Below are 8,494 nucleotides of genomic sequence, written 5' to 3'. Positions count from 1 at the left end.
TTTTCTCAGACTGTAAATCATCCTTTTGCTTTATTTAAGATGTTGACAAGTGAAGGCTTTTAGCTGTCACTAGTTAGCCTTTTGTTATAATTTGCTCTTTTTGTATCTTATTTTGGAAGTTTGCCCTGTGCACAGGTCACACCAAAGTCCTTCTCCAGGCTTTCCTCTTGACATTTCCTTCCCTTGATCCTGGAGTTCATTTTAGTGGGTAGTCTGAGGAAGGGATCCAATATCTGGTTCCCCGCTCCAGCTCATTCTCGAAGGGACTCTCATTTTCCCCTTCCTGTCACTTGGTGTGATGGTTTGTATATGCTTGGCCCAGGGAGGGGCACTATTAGCAGGTGTAGCCTTGTTGGAGTAGATGTGTCAAGACCCCCATCCTAGCTGCCTGAAGTCAGTCTTCTACTAACAGCCTTCAGATGAAGATGTAGAACTCTCAGCTCTGCCTGCATCATACCTGCCTGAATGCTGCCATGTTCCTGCCTTGATGATAATGGACTAAGCCTCTGAACCTATAAACCAGCCCCAATTAAATGTTGTCCTTTATAAGACTTGCCTTGGTCATGGTGTCTGTTCACAGCAGTGAAACACTAAGACACATGGGCTCTGCATACTGCTAGGTCTGTCTCTGGGTGCCTGATCCTGTTTCAAAGGACGTTTTTGTCACCTGTAACCATGTCTTCCTCTCACTGCCACTGTGATGTCATGAAGGTTCTTGATGCCCCACAGCATGTGTCCTGTCCCCACTCCAGTATTCTGCCAGTTCCTCCACTGTAAGTGAGGATAGTGGTGGCCTTCCAAGCTGGTGGATGAAAAACAGAGAGTAATAACCCCAAGCATGCAGCTAGTGTTCTTGGTCCCGTAAGTGGCACTTCCCACACTGGGGTTTTGACCTGTTAAAATATATACTAAGTTCATTCAATAAAATTCAAAAAACTCATTCAATAAAATTTGGGCCTCCGACTCCCTGGAGGCCTCCAACAAGGAGCAATGGGAAGAACTGGCAGGGGCCACAGGTAGCCTACATGGGCAGAAAAGGGAAAGTTTAAACACCGCCACTTCCCAAGAAGCCTCTGTAGGAAAGGCACGGGTAACCATGGTGACTACCAGATGGAACACGTGCCTCAGACATATTCTGCAGAGAGACTGAGTCCCCTAGATTCTCTGGGTTAGGATCACAGTCAATGTCACCTCAAGTTCATGAGCTCATACTAACCAGCTATGGTCATGTATGGTTTGGGCACTCCAAGTCTAGAAAGGGCCAGTCTGAGGAGGGTTTGAACAAGAAAGTGAGTGTTTGGGAGCACGGTCAAAAGAAAAGGGTTGATCCTGGGACTTTTAAACAAGCAAGGCTCTTTACTCTAAGCTGTCTGCTCTTCATAGCTGCTCACAGTATGCCCCTTCCATGCCCAGATAAGTTTGGGTGTCACTAGGCACTTGATTCCTGACTTATGGTTAATTCGCCATCATTTACCCCACTCCACCCCTTTCTATTTTATTCATTCATCCTTTTTGATCATTCAATAAAATTCTAATACCAATGGCTGTCCGGTCAGGCTCACTTGTTCATACCCACCCATGTGAGGTCCCTTCCTCCAGGAAGGCCTCGAAGTGCTAGCTAAGCCTGGTCAGGACCAAGCTTTGCCTCAACCAAAACCTCAGTTGGACAGTCCTTTGCCAAGGATTCTGAGGCAGTCTGCATCTGCTCGGTGATCTCTTGTGCTCACACACCCTCTCTACCTTCATCTACCTACACCTTTGAGGTCCTTCCCTTCAGAAGTCCCTCCTGGATACTATTACCCTCCTAAATTTCCTACCAAAAGGGACACAGGGTCTCCCTGGCAAATGCCCAACTCAGTCAATGATCTGTTACCTCCCAAGGAGTCTCCCCTTAACTCAGGACAGAAGGCTATTACAACCCAGAGAAAACACTTCATCACCCCCTTACAACCCCACAGAGCAATAGGAGCTCTGCTTCTTTCTCGGCCTGTCATGCTGAGAGGGTCTATATAGATGCTAATCATGGACCCATTGTCAAACCTCTATTTAAGGCCTTTTGGGACCAGGATGTAAATTACTAAGTGGTTCTTTCCTTTATCACTGTCTTCCAGACTCAAAAGGCCCTCACCAAGGCCCAGCTACAGCCCTCTGCAACCTTCAAAAGAATTTTCTCCTGCATGTAGCCTATAAGGGAGGGATGGCACTAGGATTCCTGGAGTGAAAGCTAGTGGCACTAAAGTGTGTTGGCTTTCCTTTCTAAACAACTTGAAAGCACCTGCTAAAGGCTGGCCTCTGTGCCTTGGGGCAGTGGCTGCCTGCTGCTGACCAGGAGCCTAACATGCTTACATAAGAACAAAAGTCAGACACTCAAACTGATGTCTGTCAGAACCAGGCCAGCTCCTACCTTACCCAGGCCCAGCTCTGATTAGGAAATCTAAACATTCCTAGCCACAAATAAAATCTCCTAAATATTACAACCCTTCTCTCTACAATAAGACCCATTACACATCAGTGCCTATAAATTTTAGGGTACACTTGGGCAGTTTGTTTAGATTCAGCAGACTTCAGATTCTCAAACTTCCCAGAGTACAGAGTTCACCCTGACCCTCAAACGCATCTGTGTGAAAGGCAGAGAATACTGTTTTATCAAAGCTCTCCCATCCTGGGAAGCCGTCAAAGACTTAACACCTACAAAGACGGCAGGTATGCCTTTTCCACTGTGGGAACTGGAATGAGAACTGTCCCCAGTAGGCTCAGGAATAAACTTTTGGTCCACAGTTGGTAGTGCTGTCAGGGGGGCTGTGGGGGAAGGGTGTGAGGCCTTGCTGGAGGAAGTGTATCACTGGGGGCAGACTTTGAGAGTTCATAGCACGGCACCCAGTTGGCTCTCTCTGTTTCTGTGTCTGTGGTTAAAGCTTTGGTCTCTTAGTGTCCTGCTCTGGCTACCTGCTGTCCAGCCTTCACTGCTATTATGAATCCTCCCAGTGGAGCTGCAAGCCTAAGTAAAATTCTAGAGGTTGCCTTCATCACACACCCTGCACTCATGGGCTGGAAGCTGGAAGAATTGAGGACTCTTGGCACCCCAGGGCCCATAACACATACTTCTCTCCATTTATAGCTGACAGAGGCTGCTATATTGTCTATGCCTCTTCTTCTAACCAAATACCCGACAGGACCTGGCTTCAGAGACGAGTGTTCGATTTGGCTTGCAGTTTGAAGGGATACAGTCCACCATGGCAGGGAAGGTGTGGCAGCCAGAGTGTGAGCAAATGGTCTAGAAGAAGAGGGCAGACAGGAAGAGGGGCTAAGCTATAAACCCTCAAGTCCTTCCTCCAGTGACCCACTTCTTCCAACCAGGCTCCACATCCTAGAGGTCCCATAGCCTTCTGAGACAGCGCCACCAGCTGGGTACCAAGTGTTCAGATACAGGAGCCTATGGGGGCCCTTCACATTCAAATCACAACAACTGCCAAACTCCTGAGCCAGATTGTAGTCATCTACTGAAAGAGCCACCAAAAGACCAAGTACTAGGGGTGCTGGGGAACAATGAGACAATCAGAAAGGCTGCCCCTTTACTCTCCAGCCCCAGAGGCCCTCAGTCATTTGATGGAACGAAAAGACATAACAGAAGACAGAGCTGATACAGAAGGACCCTGGTTTTCCTTACCAGGGAAATTGTCCTTCCTGCTAGTCACAAAAGGAAAATACACACCAGACTGCAGAATTCTTCACACATAAAATATAAGCCTCCACAAAGGCTCCTGCCTGCCTTCTCCATTGCCCAAACCTGGGAGTTAAAATAGAAACCCTCAACAATAACAAAAACAGCAGCAACAACAACTGCCCTCACTCTCTCCTCATACAGGGAGGGTTCCAAGATTACACCTCTGGGGGCTCATTTGTATTTAGAAATTCCTTCTTATTTTTGACTCCGATATCCTCAAACTTCCTTTGTTTAGACTTTTCTTGCTCTGCTCCACAGAACTGATGTCCACGGCAGCCGGCGGAATCGTTTTATCTGCTCTGACAACTTTAACCATGCCCACCCTCTGGCTTGACCCTTTTCTTTTACACAGTCTCCTGGAATTCCCTCTCCTTTGTTACCCTAACCTGCTCCGCCCCTACTATAAAACCACTCAAAACGACATCCAAGTATCAAATAAATTATAGCTTTGCAGATTGTTGGAACAGAGTCCCTTACTAAAAGATGCATCTGGTTATTCTTCTAGACTGGTTTGCTACCACTGCCATTTTCCCCATACAGGACTAGAGAGTCAGAAGCAGGTGGATCTCTGCAATTTTGAGACCAGCCTGGTTTGCATAGCAAGTTTCAGAACAGCTAGGGCTATATAGTAGATCGTTGTTTAAATTTTTTTAATTAATTTAATTAATAAACAATTTTAAAAACTAAAAAACATATATATAAGAAAACAGCTGCCACAAACACATGCAACACATAGTGTGCTTTCTGGTGAGACTTAGTAGGAAGCTTCTACCTTCACATTCCTAAACTGTAAGGAGGGCCTAGCAAGAGGGAAAGGTCAAAGGTCAAGAGGGAAAGGTCAATTCTGTGTTACACAGAATCAAATGACCATCTTTCCTTGTTAACCAATTAATCAGAAGAAATGGCCGCCTTCCCAAATGGAATTTTTCATCATTTTTTTGCCTTTCCTTCTAGGTTGTAGCCCCCAAATCCACAACAGTCACTTCCTTTGACACTGAACAATCTGCTTAGAGATGAAGAAGAGGTACAGTCAGGTCGGGAGGACAAGTCTCAGGACTGAATCAGATTTTTCAGAATCCACCTTTGGTTCTGACAGCATCTCCATTTAACTTAGAACTATTGTTATTACTATTATTAATTTGTGAATTACCAGTTTTCTCATTTTTTTCTTTAGATGTGTTTAAAATCCAGCTAAAGCAGGCTGCCCGCTTATGATCTATAATCCTATTACCTAGGACATTTCATTTAACACACACAACAATTTAGAGGTATTAAATGCTCCCCATAGAGAGAAGCACAAAGTCAAGCTATCTTTAGTTAGATTCCCCTCTTTTTCTTTTGAAACCCGTGCAATTTGAATTAGCAGTTATCAAGCATAAAACACAGCTGGAATACCAAATAATGTTTTTTTTTTGTCCAAAGGCTCCCTGTCCTTTAAATTAGATATTGGAGGAGCATCCAGAGACCAGACTGACTGCTAACAAATTAACAAACCGAAATGCTTTCGGAGGTCTGACAACAACAAAGCTAATCCTGGGGAGCCAAGATGCCCCTAAACCAAACAGACACAATGGACACCTTAAACCAAGTGCTTCAGAAAGCAAACCCCAAAAAGTATCCAGTGAGCAGGATCCTAACAATCAGTTTCCAAAAACAATACATTGGTCTTCCACCAAACCATGGGAGTTGGGAGCCCCAGACAGAACTCACCAGCATCCATCTGAAGAGGCCGTGCTGGGTGGTGGACACAAAGGCTCCTCACCGGTACCTGGTGCAGATTCGGGTGACAAATGGGTTGTGCTTGGGGCCCTAAGTTTGAGAATCATAACAACCAATGCAAAAACACAGCTCTCATCTTAAAGGGAATAAATGATAGTTTCTTCTAGACCCAAGAGCATGAATGTCCATGGTTTAGGAACACAGATTTAAGTTTCTTCATGCTCCATGTTGCAATGTGGTAACAGTCTCACAAAGTTTTTTAGTAACCGTGGTGGTTTGAATACGCTTGGCCCATGGGAAGTGGCCCTATTAGGAGGTGTGGTCTTGTTGGAGGAAGTGTGCCACTGTTGGGAAGAGAGACCCTCCTACTGGCTGCCTGCAGAAGGCAGTCACCTTCTGCCTGCCTTCCTTCAAATCAAGATGTAGAACTCTTAGCTCCTGCTCCAGTACCAAGACTGCCTGCATGCTGCCATGTTTCCCTCCATGATGATACTGAACTGAACCTCTGAACCTGTAAGCCAGCCCCAATTAAATGCTGTCCTTTATAACAGTTACCTTGGTCATGGTGTCTCTTCACAGCAATGGAAACCCTAAGACAGTAACAGATCAAAGAAAGTTATAAATCAAAATACTTTAAAATCTACTGGTCAAGGGGCTGGGGTGATGGGGTAGTAGTTAAAGTGTTTGCCACTGAAGCACATCAGGAGTGTAACTTGGATTCCGAGAACCCATGCAAACATCTGGTGAGTGTGTCAGCCTCCACAGGCATGCATACATATGCACATGCATACCCACACATGTGTGCCGACATGCATGTGAGCATGCATACTTACATGCACATATACACCACGGATACATGAAAAGGGAAAAATTAATGTTTGGAAGCAATGGGTAGGTGTACTGCAGCAAAGCAAAGTAGGGAGGTCTCTATTGAGGTCTCAGATGCTCTTTGGTGACCGTGTTAGTTTTTGGATTGGTCAAAGCCAGTAGCTTACTAAGAGTACATTTTAAAGATTGGTGGTTTTGTTTTTTAGTATAGTCATAAAGCTGTTAGGTTAGACATAGGAATGAGCAAGGAATGACTTTCAAAGAGACTAAAAGTAGCCCAAGATAATTTGGCTCTGATCTGCAATATTTTAACCATCCGTAATCACTACATTCAGCCTTCCAGCCTTGTAGAATCTGAAACATAGGTGTGCCTCCCACTTGGGAACTTCAGCTGAAAATGAATACCCATATACCCCAGCTACCCATATACCCTGAATGTACACACCCATGCACACAAGAATTCATGGGAGTACCCACCCTTCTATCTTGTCTAATGCTCCATCCCAGACCCTAGAGCCTAGCGCTCAGCACCCAGCAAGTAATGAAATGGTTAACAAGTAGCACATTTGGCCAGTGCTTTCCATCTCTTCTGATGTACCCATCTTGCTTATTTTGGAGTATGGATGGCACAGAGTCCTGGAGGGAATTGAGTGGGAAAAGGGCAAAACCTCCCTTCAGTCCATAGTTTCTACTGCTTTCCAGCCCCTGCTTCTAGATCAGCATTCTGCCAGCCTGGAACTTAAGGAGCAGAGCCAGAGGCTAGACCCAGCCCCAACTCCACATACACAACAGCCCTTAACCAGGATGTTCCACCTCACGCCTCAGGACCAGACTGTGAGGGTGCAACTCTCGGAGAGAGTCAGATAGCAAGGAGTAGGGAGAAGGAATCTGAATGGAGGTAATCTGGCATTTCCTGCAAGTCAGCCAAGACTTCTATCTCAGCACCTGCCCGCCCACCCCCGCTCTCTCTCCTCTTCACCTTGTTTTCTTAAGATTTATTTTATGTGTGTTCATATTTTACCTGCATGTATGTGTGTGCATCACACCTGTGCCTGGGGCCCACAGAGGTCAGAAGAGGAATTTGGATGCCCTGGGACTGAACTTCTGGATGGTTTTGAGCCACCATGGGCGTGCTGGGAACTGAACTCAGGTTCTCTGCAACAGAAGCCCTTAACGGATGAGCCACCTGTCTAGGCTCACGCTTCTGTTTTTAAGGGAAGCTGAGTATTGAACCCAAGGGCTGTATATGCTAGACAAGTGCTCTGCCATTGATTCCAGTCTTATCCTTGATCCTTACCTCTTTCAAATCTACTTCTCACGTATGAAGTGAGAGCAATAAGACAAAGTGGGCACAGCAGGTACAGAAGGAGATGAATGTGTGCTCAGCACCATGGAAAGGAAAGAGCAGGGAGGGCACAGGGTGCCCACTGCTGCTGACAGAAGCCACCATGGTATTGGAGGACTCCACTGGTTTCCAAGCAGCACATGGAAGGCAGGGGACCCTTGTGGCCCTGCATAGCAGTCACGGTGCCAAACTCGCCTCTGGTCAAGATGTCAGGGTACCGCAGGCAGATCTGTGACACAAACATGCTGACCAAACACTGTCCGTTTAAATGGGGTAGCATTTGAAAATATGTCACCAGGGTCTAGGTTGCTTGCCATCAGGAAATCTGATGCAACTTGCTCCATTATCTGCTCATTAAGCTGGAGACACACGTGGTGGGGTCAGTGGATGGGAGAGAGCTTCTCTACAAATCCATCAGCCGTTCTTGACTTGTAAAATCTAATTGAGATATGAATAAATACTCTAACGTAAGCAAAGGTGAGTACAGTTCCTAAGGTAGTGGGAAGGCCTGCTGGGAAGAGACTCCTGGGCCACTGTCACTACCCAGCCACCCTTTGCAAAGACTCTGTGCCATGAACACAGAAACCGAACAAAAAACAGGAAAACTGAAATCAAGGTTGGATGTCTTCATTTGGAGGCCGTGTGGTTTTATGCCTTGGCAAGGCCAGTAGTGAATTTAGAAGCAGGGGTTTCCTTCCCTGCTAATTGTAGTGTGGTCTGTATCTGTTTCAGTGGTGCTAACCCTTCTGCGTATCTGGTCAGCTTCAGTGCTGTGGACCCCACCTTCCCACTGCAGGTTTTAAAACTACACCTCCTAGTCCCACAGTCTCACAGGCAGCTCGGAGGCCGTGAGCAAGTTTGACTTTGGGAGAGGTGCC

Source organism: Grammomys surdaster, unplaced genomic scaffold, assembly GCF_004785775.1.
Source record: "Grammomys surdaster isolate TR1022 unplaced genomic scaffold, NIH_TR_1.0 1129, whole genome shotgun sequence".
Lineage (NCBI taxonomy): Eukaryota > Metazoa > Chordata > Mammalia > Rodentia > Muridae > Grammomys > Grammomys surdaster.
Note: the sequence above shows the minus strand (reverse complement) of the source record.